The 14,870-nt window shown below is 44.8% G+C and overlaps 1 protein-coding gene and 1 long non-coding RNA gene across 3 annotated transcripts in view; one reads left to right on the forward strand and one right to left on the reverse strand.

The window, feature by feature from the left end:
- Positions 1–14,870, reverse strand: part of MYO1D (myosin ID) — a 351,718-nt gene that overhangs the window by 30,786 nt on the left and 306,062 nt on the right. The gene's annotated exons all lie outside the window — the stretch shown is intronic.
- LOC122449182 overlaps positions 9,932–14,870 on the forward strand; it is a 47,791-nt gene continuing 42,852 nt past the window's right edge. Inside the window, exons 1-2 of the long non-coding RNA XR_006271923.1 lie at positions 9,932–10,051; positions 12,272–12,420. This is a non-coding gene — a long non-coding RNA (uncharacterized LOC122449182). The remainder of the gene's footprint in view (positions 10,052–12,271; positions 12,421–14,870) is intronic.

Here is a 14,870-nt window from a genome sequence, read left to right on the forward strand (position 1 = left end):
GAGTCTTCTCTGATCTTTCAAGGCAGGGTTGTTTCTCTATGTACTTCAACATGTTAGATTGTAATTGTCGGTTTCCTCATGCAGTACCCTCCCCCCAGTTAGACTGTAATCTCCAAGGTAGGGTCAGGGTCTGGTTCACTGCTGCTGTCTCTCCACTTCCCAGCCCAGTGTCTGGCCCAGCACATAGTGGGTGCTTTGTAAGTATTTGCTGAATAATGTTTCAGACTCATCAAGAACTGCCTCTTTTTTCTTCCACTCCTGTATATATTTTTTAGATTGTATCAGACTCTCTGTTCCTCAAATCAAGTTCTCTAACCCTATCTATTCAGATGAAATCCTTTGTTGGTTCTGAGTTTGAAAAAAAAAATCTTCAATTGTATTTATAGGGATGAAATGTGATGCTGCCGACGCCTGGGTAGTGTCTGTGTCTGAGGGAGACACATCAAGGGAAAGTGGAAATGTGGGCTGGATAATTGGTAGGAGCTAGAGACTTTGCCTAGGTCTCCTGGTCATTCTCCTTCATGGATCCTTCTTTTTTTGTGGGCTGGTAAGTTTGGAGCCCTCTTTTCAAGGCATGGTTCTTCTTGACAGGGAGACACCACAGGTTTTCAACCAAAAAAAAAAAAAAACCCAATAAACAGCTCCAATTGATCATGTGGAACTGTTTTCCATTTCAAGAGAATTCTTACAGTGGAGAGGAAGTGTTCTCATTTATATACAGTCCCCACGAAGGTCCCTTCTCCTCCCTGCCCCCACCCTTCTGCTCCCAGCAGATAGGAACTGACACCAGGGGCGGCGATTATCAACAGCGCCGCACAGTTTCTCTACGACGACTTTTCATAGGACTGTTTTTCATCCTTCCACAATGGGTGTCCTTCCCCAGCCCTCACCATCAAATGATAATTTTTACGCAGCAGTATACACGGTGTTTATGACAATAGCGCACGACTCTTAGAACCGCAACACAGGATTTGGCGTGGGATTCAACTTTTTGCCTGCAAAAAGGCCACAGGAAGAAGACTTTGTGCAAACGCAGGGCTTCAGAATGACACTAGTGGCATCTGCAGCTGTGTCTGCTGTCACCAGATCCGCCCTGCATGCTGGTGAGATAACTGGCTGGTGGAGGCCCACCACCGAGGGGTGTGGGCAAGATGGGTGGGACCTGGATGTCTAGTCTGTTGAGATTCTGCCAGGCACCGTGGACCAGGAGCCAAGGATCTACTTCTTACCCCCACTGACCTGACATTCTAGAGATGCCCTGGCAGACAGGCAGAGGCAAGACGGTCTCTTGCACGAGATGAATCTAAGCAAAAGCAAAACAGCTTGGTTCTCGTGGCAACAAATCTGGCCTGGTGGGGGGGTCTTCCCCAGTTTAACACATGTGCCTGTCCTGCCCCACCAGCTAATGGTTTAGGGGACGGGGGTGGCCTGATGAGAGGAAATGTTTAATGTCTTCTGCCCTCTGGAGGGCTGGCTGCAAGACACCCAGGGCCCTGTGGCTACTGCAGGTGGCAGAAAGTAAGAACAGAAGGCACAAGGGCGGTCTGGGAAGCTGGTCTCCTCAGCTTCAGGAGGAAGTCAAAAGGCAGGGTGGTGAACCCTGCAGAACCTGGGTGTGTGCGTGGGAATTATGGGGATGGGCAGGAGGGGAGGCCAAAGGATGGCTCCGCAAAAGATATCCACACCCCGATCCCTGGGACCTGAGAATGTTACATTATGTTGCAAAACAAGGACACTACAGCTGTGATTACATAAGGCTCCTGAGATGGGGAGAGTATCCTGAATTACCCAGGTGGATTTTAAATGCAATCACAAGTGCTCTTTTTTAAGATATATATATATATTTGATGTGGACCATTTTTAAAGTCTTTACTGAATTTGTTATAATATTGCTTCTGTTCTATATTTTTGGCCACGAGGCATGTGGGATCTTAGCTCCCTGACCAGGAATTGAACCCTCACCCCCTGAATTGGAAGGCAAAGTCTTAACCACTGGACTGCAGGGGAAGTCCCACAAGGGTTCTTTTAAGAGGGAGGCACGGGGAGATTTGACATGGACAGGAGAGAAGGTGATGTGATCAGGGAGGCAGAGACGAATGTGCTCAGATGCTCAGTCATGTCAGACTCTTTGCAACCCTATGGACTGTAGTCTGCCAGGCTCCTCTTGTCCATGGGGTTGTCCTGGCAAGAATACTGGAGTGAGTTGCCATTTCCTCCTCCAGGGGATCTTCCCAACCCAGAGACTGAACCTGCGTCTCTTGCATCTCCTGCATTAGCAGGTGGGTTCTTTACCGCTAGCACCACCTGGGAAACCCCAGAGACTGGAATGATGCGGCCACAAACCAAGGGATGCTGGCAGTCCCAGAAGCTGGAGGAGGCAAGGAGCGGATTCTTCCTTAGAGTCCCTGGGAGGAGCACAATCCTGCCGACCCTCTGACTTTGGGTCAGAACCATCAGTGATACTAATTTTGGACTGCTGGCCTGCAGCACTTGGGAAAACACATTTCTGCTGTTTAAGTCACCAAGTCTGTGGTTATTTATTATAGCAGCAAGGAGAAGCTAAGCTACAGTCTAGGTAATATTCCATTTGATGAGATTTCTGACTTCCAACAAGCATTGTAGGGTGGGGCCAGTAAGAGAGAACAACAAGCATTTCACAGTATTATATTCACTACATGAAGCCTGTATCAGAATTCTGAACGAACACACACACCTCTCTCCTGGATTTGAATGAGCAACTGCTTGTATCTAGCCCTGCGGTGTTACACTGTCTCTAGAGTTAATTCACTGCAAACTGGAACAGGCAACTGTCAGCTGAAAAAAAGTGTGAGACCATCTCCCCCAGCTTAGTCAGGGAGGGTTGGTAAGGCATCACAGATGCACGATGGAGACAGGAGGGGAAGCCAAAGGCAGTGAGGAGAGGCTTCCCTTTGAGGTGCAAGCATCCTGGACAGAAGGGAGAGGAACAGGTCCCCCCAGAACAAGGAAAAGGAAGGTCCTGTCTGCAGCTCTGAGAAGGTGCTTCTTCAGGAAGAATAGGGGAAAAGGAAGGCCTGACCCTTTTTCTGTTCTGTCCCCAGACTCTTCCCTAGGGATGTATTATCCTCCTAGGTGAGTGATTTATTTATTTATCATTTTATTTTACTGGAGTATAATTGCCTCATAATGTATCAGTTTCTACTGCATGACAAAGTGAACCAGCCACGTGTACACATACATCACCTCCCTCTTGAGCCTCCCTCCCACCCCCACCCCCCACCCCACTCCTCTAGGTCATCACAGAGCACTGAGCTGAGTGGGTGATTTAGTTTTTAAAGAGGACCACGGGGCATCAACCACTGGGTGTGTTGTGTGGATGTGACCAGCCTTGGTGGTGGGTGAGCTCTTTTGGGTGGGTGGGATCTTTGAGCTGCTGTGGCATTTGGGGTGGGGTGGGTGGCTGCCATTCAGCTTAAGGAACAGCTTCTGGCTTAGGAGGTTAAGGCGTTTCTGTGGTCCCTCCTAGGGAAGACGAAGGGGCATGGGAGGTGAGAGAAGGTTACTGTCTCCTAGTCTGGGCAGCGATGCAGAGGCTCTCCTGTGACAGGCTGCTCCAGGCCACAGAGGGTGACTTCCCACGGCTCAACAGGCGTGGGGACCAGTCCCCTCACTGTGACTGGTCCCACAGCCCTGGGCTCCCGGCTGTACCAACACTTGAATGATAATGTGTTAAACCCTTGACCCAGTGCCACGTACTAAGCATGTCCAGTGTCCACAGCATTAGAGGAGGTTGCGTGCGGGTTTGCAGGAAAAGAACAGCGGACCCTTGAACAACACGGGTTTGAACTGTGCAGGTCCACTTATACATGGATTATTTTCCATAGAAAATACGGCAGGACTACACCATCTGAGACTGGGTGAATCGAGGAACAAAGTATATGGAAGAAGGCTGACAGTAAGTTACACCCACCTGGATTTTTGACTGTGTGGAGGGTTGTACCCCAGCCCCGTGTTGTTCAAGGGCCAGCTGTAGATAGCACAGTTTCTGCTCTCTGGGGAGAAACAAATACAAATAAGAACAGCCAAACCAGGGGCTTCCCTGGTGGCCCAGACAGTAGAGAACTGGCCTGCAATGAGGGAAAGCTGGGTTCAATCCTTGGGTTGGGAAGCTCCCCTGGAGGAGGAAATGACAACCCACTCCAGTATTCTTGCCTGGAGAATTCCATGCATAGAGGAGCCTGGCGGGGTGTGGTCCAGGGTCGTAAAGAGCCCAACATGACTGAACGACTAACGTCTCTGTTTTCACTTTCACTTCCAGTGGCTAAGACTCTGCGCTCCCAGTGCAGGGGGCCCAGGTTCGATTCCTGGTCAGAGAACTAGATCCCACATGCTGCAGTTAAGAGTTTGCATGCTGCAACTAAGACCCAGCACAGCCAAGTAAATAAATTAAAAAAAAAAGAGCCAAACCAAACAAAACCACAGGTGACAGATGTCTTAAGGCACTGAACCCAAGAGGAACTAGCAGAGAGGCCAGAAGATCTGTGCTCATCAAGCGCTTAGTTCTACTGCCTCTGTGATCTTGGCTTTTAAGTCTGTGTCCATCTGCAAAGTAGGTTTAACATAATTACAAATGGCTTGGATTGTTTAAACAATTGAACGAGATGATGTATATGAAAGCACTCTTAAAGCTACAGTGATTGTGCCTCAACATACAATATACAGCATAAGGAAATATAAAAACTTGCACTCTGAGGGGTAGGAAAAAAAATACAGACTGTTAGCTTAATTCCAAGAATATAATAATTTCATTATGACTCATCAGGATACTCTGGGACAATAATGAGACACATTACTCAAGAGAAAAGAACATCCCGATATTAAGTACGCCAACATTGATTTTTGTCTGCCTCCTTCTAGAGAACTGATTCACCCCAACTCCGGCCATAGGCAGAGTTGCCCATGCCAGGATCACACACTCCAGCCTCAGGGCTGGAGCCTGGGTAGAGGTCATGTGATTCAGAGTGGACCAATCAGAGGAGTTCCTTGGTTTCCATAGATTTTGAAGTAGGGAAGATTTTCTCTTCCTTTTAGGTTGCTATGCTGGCATAACACGAGCCTGCCACTGCCCGTGGCCACGATGTCCCCTGTGTGGAAGAAGCCTGCAGTAAGACAGAATGAGGCCAACACACACAGACTCTGGGGAGGAGAGCGAGAGTCTGATTATGGGGAAGAAAAAGGGTCTTGCTTCAAGTGCTTAATCCCCAGGGTCCTACAACTCTGGGAGTTCCTTTCAGGATATTCGATTTTGGGTTTAAAATGGCTGCTTCATCTGAAAAAGTTCTGATCTATAGAGCAAGCTTACCCAGACATACTAAATAAACCTTGATGAAGGGCAAGTAAGAATGTTGGAAAAAGATTCTACAAGGGTCATTGCTTCTCCTGAAACACACGAGATCAGCTCACCATTTGGAGATACCAATCCCCAGTTTTCTAAACCTGGCTCAGCACTAATAACCTTCTGTATTAATCAAACAAAAAGGCCACGTGCATGCACCATGATGAATACAGGAGAAGCATTCAGTGAGGGTCTGGCTAGATCATTCTAACACCTGACAAGCATGACCAGCATGGGGAAGTGCATTCAAAATATACACGGGAAATAATGCTGAAAGGTGGACAAGAATGCCTGGGACAACATTTCAACTAGAATATTAAGTACCAGTTATTATTTTCCATGCTGTTTGCTTACTGAACTGGAAAAATTCTTGTTTCAACTGCAGCATCAGGAATCACAACCTTGTACTATCTTCGAGGTCACTAGATGGAAAGCCTATGCCTGCTCTTAATGGCCACATCATTATGTGGCTGCAAAGCGTCATCACCAAAGAACCAATCTGCTGTGGCATTGTATCTAATCCCTTGTGCTCCTATAGGGTAAGAAGACTCTCAAAGCCCTGCCCTGCACCATCCCTGGCTCCATTATGGTTGCTGAGAGTTCCATGGACAACTTCTGGCTTCAGCCCGGAGAAGGCAGTTCTTGGAAACCAGTATCAGAGACAAGGAATGATAAAAATGTGAATCTTTCTTGGAACCCCTTTCTGATCTCCATCTTTTTTTCTTTTAACCGGACAAGATCTGTCTTCTCCAGAACTTCTACACAAGTTTATTATTTTTAAAATTTATTTTAATTAACTAATTTTTTGGTTGGACTGTGCAGCATGTGGGATCTTAGTTCCCCAACCAGGGATCAAACCCATGCCCCCTGCAGTGGAAGAACAGAGTCTTAACCACTGGGCCGCCAAGAAATCCCAGCACAAGTTTATATCTGCTACTAATAGGGCCTACTCAATGACAAATTCAGAAATTAACAGTGTTTGCAGCAGATGGAACAGTATGGTGGTGATCTATGGCCTTAAAAGAGGCACCCATAGTAGGGAATTTGGATTAATCTAAGAAGCATAGATGGGGGAATATTCAGAGTCCAAGAGAAACAGTACGGGGTAGAGTATTGGTTGGTGGTTTAGTCACTAAGTTGTTCCGACTCCTCCAACCCCATAAACTGGAACCTGCCAGGCTCCTCTGTCCATGGGATTTTCCAGGCAAGAATACTGGAGTGGTTTGCCATTTCCTTCTCCAGGGGATCTTCCGGATCCAGGAATCGAACCTGGGTCTCCTGCACTGCAGGCAGATTCTTTACCGACTGAGCTATGAGGGAAGCCTCATGGGGTAGATGGTCTCACTAAAAATTCTATGCGCACTTTAGAGTATGTAGAAGCTGGTGTGTCCATTCTGCCACGGCAGAGCTGAGACCCTCTGCTCCCACTGTTGGGGGTAAAATAATTCTGTACCTTTATCTACATTAAGGATATTTTTGCATGGTGGCACTAAATGATAGCTCAGTTGGTAAAGAATCCGCCTGCAATGCAGGAGACCCTGGTTCAATTCCTGGGTCGGGAAGATCCCCTGGAGAAGGGATATGCTACCCACTCCAGTATTCCTGGATTTCCCTTGTGGCTCAGCTGGTAAAGAATCCACCTGCAATTCAGGAGACATGGGTTCGATCCCTGGGTTGGGAAGATCCCCTGGAGAAAGGAAAGGCTACCTCCTCCAGTATTCTGGCCTGGAGAATTCCATGGACTACAGTCCATGGGGTCACACAGAGTCAGACACGACTGAGTAACTTTCACTAAGTGAATGAGAAATCCTCTTTAAGAAACCGGCCTTCATGATGGCGCCTTGCTTCCGTGGGTTTTCCAGGCCAGGTCAGTGCATTCAGTCAGTAGCTGGTTTTCTACCATTGTTCCTGTCCCTCAGCATCCCTGAAGTGCTGACGTGGTGACTTCCGAACATTCTCTCACACGGCCTCTGTGGTACAGCATGTTCTCATCTCCCTGTTCCTTTTTTCCCCTAATATTTATTTATTTGGTTGTGCTGGGTCTTAGTTGGGGCATGTGGAATCTTTAGTTGCAGCATGGGGGATCTAACTCCCTGACCAGTGATTGAACCCAGGCTCCTAGCATTGGGAGTGGGCAGTCTTAGCTACTGGACCACCAGGAAGTCCCTCATCTTCCTATTCTTTAACCTTCTTCTTGTTCCCACCTCTCCTCTCTTCTCCATCCATGTGGCTTCATTTCTATATGCTGATAGCTCCCAAATCTACACCTCTGGCCCATTTGAACCCCAAGCCTTAGATTCAGCTTCCTACTGGGCATCTCCCCTTGGATGGGAGGCAGTTGGTTTATTGTACACCCACCCACCCGAGAAGCCTACAGATGCTCCCAGACTCCATACTCACTCTCTCATGCCACAGCCATCCATCACCACGTCCTGTAGGTTTTACCTTTTAATTTCTTTCAAATCTGCCTCTGTCCTTTCACCCTTATTTCCACTTCACTGCCCACACTTTCATAGCATCTCACCCAAATCACTGTAACAGCTTCCTTTCTGGTCTCCCTGCCTCCCCTCCAGATGAATGATCCTACAGAGATATAAACATGTAAGTTACAAATATGATCTCTGGCTTGAAGCTCTCCTTGAGTCCTCACTGCCCTCAGGGACAAGTTCACACTGTTTCCGGTGGCTCTCTGATCTGCTTACCTCTCCTGTTCCGGGCTCCTCACTCGCTCCCGAGCTTCCTGGGTTCTAGCCCTACTCAACTACTTCCAGATCCTCTGTAGCCCTGCTCACTGTTCCTAGCTTTCACTTGCTTCTCCATTTGCTAGAATATATTCTTTCTTCATCACTGCTTCCATATGCCAAGATAATCCTAAAGAAATAATCTGAAATGCCAACATGTTTCTTTTGTGGGATACTCATCACAAAGTACAATAAAAAATCTTGAAAACTACCAAAATGCCAACAAAAACAGTCTTAAAATGACTGAAGTTTTGTGTTACTGGAAAATGGCTCATCGTGTATTAAATGAGAAAACCAAATTATGAAAGTTGCTTTCCATCACAACTTCATAGATACTAAAATAGCAACAGTAGTTATTTCTGCATGGCAAAATCACTGGTGATTTTAATGTTCTTCTTCAGACTTTTCTATTATGTTTTTTTTTTTTTTGAAAACTTACCCATGTATATGCAATAATTAGTTTCATAATTAGGGGAAAACCCAGTAATTTTTTAGAGAGGGACATCCCTGAGCATGTAATAGGAGGGTGGCGGTGATTGTTGTCCAATCACTAAGTCATGTCTGACTCTTCCTGACCCCGTGGATTGCAGCACGCCGGGCTCCTCTGTCCTCCACTACCTCCCAGAGTTTGCTCAAATTCATGTCCAAATAGGAGGTAGATGTAGACCATGAAGATTCTATTCCTCAAGGGAAGAGTACTTTATATGGAAAGTTTAAATCCTGAACTGGGATGATATCTAGAAGCTTGTGAATGAGTTCTATAATAATCTGTTGCAAAGGGTGAAGTGAAAAAACAGCTGAAGAGGGTGTGTGTGGGGGCAGTTTCTGCTCCCATGACAAATGCTAGGGCTAAGATTAACTCATCTCTGGGATGTGTGTTTCCATCACTGAATAAATCCCTCCACTCTCTCCTCTTAACCCCCTGTCGATATGGGCATATGTTTTGCTGTGGCTGAACCAGCAGAAGGGCCCCAAGAACTGAGTGAGCAAAATATGGTTAACTCACAGGCCCTCAGCTGCTGTGCTTCAGTCAGCGGGGAGCAACAGGTGGTATCCTTGCCAATCTGTGTGTCCAGCTATGAACAGAGAGTGGAAAGTTAACACACAAATGTTTTGTTCTCCAGAAAAATGAAAATCATTTGGATAAGTCTGTACAGCTGTATCCAGTGGCCGCTTGAGTGCTGGCCTGAGAATATTATATATAAAGGGAGTTTCCCACCTAGTCAGACATGTATGTTATTTCTATTAAAGGTTCTTTTCTGTCTTAATTAAATCTGGAGTTAGAAGAGTACTGGAAGCATAAGCAGAGTTAGCAGAGAACGGTATGCTTTGGGAAAATGAGACGAAACTCTCAGCTTACAGGAAAACGTCACCTTAAAGTGCAGAACTGAAAACACAGCATCTCTGGCTCATTTAAGTATAATTGCTGATGAAATTTTCACTTAATGACCTAGTAGGGAGCATTTGTTGCAAGGCATGTATTAAATAATGAAGCAATCAAGTAAATAACTGAAAAACATACTTTTGAAACAGTTCAACCTTTTCGAAGAGAAACAATATTGTACTTATATAATATTTACAGGAAACCCAGTAACATTTAGATAGAATCCTTGAGAATCGACAAGTGTGTTCCCTGCAGAAATAAGTCTGTAGGAACAAGAGGGAGAATGGCCAATTTCTTATGAATCACCCGATTCCTGCGAAGAGTGTGTGTCCTTAAAGACAGGAGAGACAGAGGATGGTAAGAGAGAAGAGAGCAGAGCAGAGTTACAAGGTTCCTAGCCACAGACTCTGATTCTGTTATTTTCTAGGTCTGGAAAGAAGGAAGCCAGCATGAAATCACAAGTCAAAGCTTGATGAGCACAACAAAAGAAGATCCTACTGTATCAGGTCATTTGAAACTCCAAATCGACTTTTATTATGACAGCTGGATAAAGTGAGTGAATGCTTATTGGTTTAGATATTAAAATGAACCATAAATATGGCGGTTAGGGTTAAGTGAGTGATGAATCTTATGTCCTGGCTTAATTTCTCAGGTTTTCAAATGGATAATTCTAAAGCAATGCCAATTTATTAGTTTCTAAGAATTAGCTTTGAGTTGGAAAAAAAGATAGTATGAATAAGAAAATATTATTATACAGTATATATTTCATTTTAAAGTTTGAATTATTTCTTGGGATCAGACCTGGGTCTGATCTGTAGAATTTTCCACTTGACAACCTTTGCTCTGCGTGCTTAGTCGCTCAGTTGTGTCCAACTCTTTGTGACCCCATGGACTGTGGCCCGCCAGCCGCTTCTGTCCATGGGGATTCTCCAGGCAAGAGCACTGAAGCGGGTCGCCAAGCACTCCTCCAGGGGATCTTGACAGCCTTAAACACTGGCAATATTCCAACAATTGTTACTGACTTCTTTTTTAGGCTTCGTTACCCAGGATTTCATTTTGGTGGTTAAAAAAAAAAAAAAAGTCTGATGAATCGCATCCTTTCACAGTTAGAAATTGAAGGGTTCACACTTCTTGTCAGCCGGAAGTGGAGGTTGGGAAGAATTCTATTTTTGGAGTTGAAAGGCCACCTTTGACCCAGAAATGTGTGGTTTCATGAAAGACGTCCCTCTGTTCTGTCTTTCTTGATTTACCCAAGGAATGGAGAAATGCTTAAGAGGGTCACTTCATCAGACTTGTTTCCTCCCAGTGCCCTAAGACAACCTTATTGACCATATCTAAAGAATTTCAGATTTTCAATTTGGTGTTATGTGATCCATGTCACAATCATTTAACTTTATGTTATTCAAAACTTTCCAAGTTGAAATCTTGACTCTTTTTCTAAGATGTGAGGATTTACTCTTCTAGATCAGGGGATAAGAGATGAACAGTCTGAACCAAGGGTTGATCATTAAGTAGCAAAGGGATCCTAGAGAAAGAAATGAATCCACAGAGAAGGGAAATGTAGCCTAGTACACTGCTTGGCTCTGAAGGAAACAATGTTTATAAAGTTAGAGTAATATAAAGAGCAGTTATTGGTTTTCAGCTTTAGAGTCAATCACCAAAGTGTGAAACAATGTAAATATTAATATTAACAATGTGTAAAAGTAAAGTTCTAGGTGCCAGAAGTTCAAGCAAGACACACATCTTCATTCCACACAGTGGTGCTAAGAGAGAGGTCTGAAATTGATGGAGCATGAAAAAGAGATTCTTGTATATTTTTGTATTTCACAGATTCTAAGAGCTCACATCTTTCAACCATTAATAAATTTTTAAATAATTTTAATCAATCATTTCTGGGCTGTGCTGCTACTTGCAGCATGTTACTTGTGCTGTGATTACTTGTCTTTGCTGCTACTTGCAGGCTTTCTCTAGTTGCGGTGAGTGGGGGCTGCTCTCTGGTTGAGGTGCGTGGGCTTCTCATTGTGGGGGCTTCTCTTGTGGTGTTCTAGGGTGAGCACCCTTTAGTAGTTGTAGGGTGTGGGCTCAGCAGCCCCTCAGCATGTGGAATCTTCCTGGACTGGGGACCAAACCCATGGCCCCTGAGTGGGCAAACAGAGTCTTAACCACTGAACCACCAGGAAAGTTCTAATATATTTGAAACTGGGATGCTCCTTACTCTTGAGAATACCTTATAATTGGCAGTGTTGTTTTCCTTAGTGGAACAGACAATAACGGCACATCTTAGATTTGACAATGCAGTATTTTGGGTTGTAAAAAGTAGCAAGTAACTAAAGATAATGGAAAAAACAACAACAACAACAAATAATAATTGGGAGGGAGTGACCAAAGACAGCTAAATAAACCATCATCTCTTAGAATCAAAGGTTAACAGAAAATGTCTAAACTTGATAAATTTTAAAAAATGACAGCATGATCCTGTTGTTTATATATCTTTTCATTTAAAACCCTTCCATTGTTTTTTTTTTTTTTTTTAATTTTTTTTTGGGGGCGGGGGGGAGTGGAGCACACCGTGCAGTTTATAGGATCTTAATTCCCTGACCAGGGATTGAACCCAGGTCCACAGCAGTGAAAGCCCAAGTCTTAACCACTGGACTCCTGGGGAATTACCCACTATTTGATTTTTAAAAAACCAGACTGTATCAGGTTCTTGTGGTTGTTGTAACAAATTACCACAGTCTTGGTGGCTTAAAACAGAAATTTACTCTCTCCTAGTTCTGGAGGCCAGAAGTCTGAAATCAAGATGTTTCTAAGGCCATGTTCCTTCACAGAGTCAAGGGTTCTTCTCCTCTTCTAGCTTCTGGGAGCTGCCAGCATTTCTGCATCATGCCAGTCTCCGTCTCTGTCTTCACATCACCGTCTCTGTGAGTTCAAATCTGCCTCTGCCTTTCTCTTATAAGCACACTGTGGTAGCACTTAGGACCTACCTGGATAATCTAGGACAATCTCCCAATTTCAAGATCCTTAACTTAATTATATCTGCAAAGACCCTGTATTCCAAATAAGTAACATTCACTGATTCCGAGTACTATTAGGATATGGACATACCTTTGGGAGCCATTATCAGCCTACTCATGCATTAGTCTGATTTAAAAAAAAAAAATCCTAAGTTATTCTACAATTTGAAGTTTTTCAGTGACTACCCATAGCTTCCAGGATCAAGTTCAAATGATGTATTGGTTAAAAATAGAGTCTCTAAAGCAAAAGCACAAGAAACAAAGGAAAAATAGGTCAACTGGACTTAAAGATTAAAAACTTCTGTGCTTCAAAGGATACCATCAAGAAAGTGAAAAGACAACTCACAGGGAAAATAATATAAATGATAAGAAACTTCTATCTGGAATATACAAAGAGCTCTTAGGATTTGATAATAAAAAGACAAATAACAATTGTTAAATGGGCAATAGACATTTCTTTAAGGAAGATAAAAAACTGACCAAAAAACACATGAAAGGATGCTCTACATCATTAGTCACTTGGGAAATACAAACCAAAACACAGTGAAACACCACTTCATACTAACTAGGATGGTGACAATAAAAAAGACAGATAACAAACAACAAGTCCTGGCAAGGGACGGAGAACCTGGAACCCTTATGCACTGTTGGTGGATTACTCATTATTCACAATATCCCCAAAGTGGAAACAACTCAAATGTCCTTCCACTGACAAATGGATACATAAAATGCAGTCTATCCATATAATGGAATATTATTTGGCAATAAAAAGGAATAAGGAATATGATACATTGCCATAACATACATGACCCTTGAAAATACTACACCAAGTGAAAGAAGCCAGTCACAAAGGACCACGTATTGGATGATTCCATTATGTGAAATATCTGGAGTAGACCAATCAATATGATAGAAAATGGATTAATGGTTGGTTGGGGTAGGGGTCTAGAGGGAATGGGGGATGGGTATGGGATTTCTATTTCTTTAAAAATTATTTAGTTATTTATTTTTGGCTGCACTGAGTCTTCGTTGCTGTGCAAGGGCTTCCTCCGTTGCGGCGAGTGAGGGCTGCTTTCTAGTTGCAGTTGTAGGTGTTTCCTCGCAGTGGCTTCTCTTGCCGTGGAGCACAGGCTCCAAAACTTGGGCTCTGGTAGTTGTGCCGCACAGGCTTAGTTGCCCGGCGGCATGTGGGATCTTCCCGGACCAGGGATTGAACCCATATCCCCTGCATTGGCAGGCAGATTCTTAACCACTGGACCACCAGGGAAGTCCTGATATTTCTACATGGGGTGATAAAAATGTTCTAAGTGGATTGTGGTAATGGTCACACAACTCTGAATACACTAAAAACCACTGAATTACATGCTTTAAATGAGTGAAGTATATGACATGTGAGTTCTATCAGTAAAGCTCTTAGATAGGTGATAGATCAGTAGATAGGACAGTCCACAGACTCACAGCCTTTGGTCCAGTCTCAGCTCCGTGAGAAGGTGTAGATGGATAAGGGAACATGCATGGACGACCTCAGCACAGTTCCTGGCACACAGTAGATACCCTACCTGTGACCACTGTTATTATCTACCTGGCATTTGATCACTGTGGGACTTGGTCCTGCCTACCTCCGGCCCCCTTACACCCCCTTAGCCCCTTTTCAGGGCAGTTGCCACCCTGCATCCCCTGCAGCTATGCTATCTCTTAAGAGTCCCCTGAAACAGGCCCAGCACACCCTGCTTTTACTAGAATACCCTCTCTCTCCCCTGCCTTCACCCAGTTAGCTCCTCTTTTGCTCCCCTCCTGTGTTTTCTGAGCCCTCTGTCTCCCAGGAAGCATCCCCTATGGGCCCTAAGACCGCCTGCCCTTCCTGCCCGGTCAGATGTGGTCCCCACCGCTCTGGGTACACAGTCTCTCGTGACACTCGCTATGCTCCATGGCATCTGTCTGCTGTGTCTTACTCATCTTTCCACGCTCAGTGCCAAGCAGAGTGACAAAAAGTTCAGAAGTGAACATGCTAAATGGCCGCTGGGCCTAAAGAGAATTACTGCTGCACCAGCAGTAGAGCAAAATCTCTCCCAGGAGAGAAGAAAGATTTTTCTCTTGTTTTCCAGGCAGAAGAAGTCTGTTTCTCTGGGGATGGGGAGCTTGGCACGACTGCCCTTGTGCCTTATCTTCCACATGGACACACGCAGACCTGCCCGCCGCCTGCTTCCCATGGAGTGATGGGGGGATGGATGCAGGCCTGCCTCGTGACCCTGTCAGTTTATTAGCACTTTACTGAAGTGCATGTTCAGACACGTGTACTTAATGGAAGGGACAGCTGAAGAGCAAAGCCAGCGTGATATTCACACCATGCAGCATAG

This window comes from Cervus canadensis, chromosome 1 (assembly GCF_019320065.1).
Source record: "Cervus canadensis isolate Bull #8, Minnesota chromosome 1, ASM1932006v1, whole genome shotgun sequence".
Classification (NCBI taxonomy): Eukaryota; Metazoa; Chordata; class Mammalia; order Artiodactyla; family Cervidae; genus Cervus; species Cervus canadensis.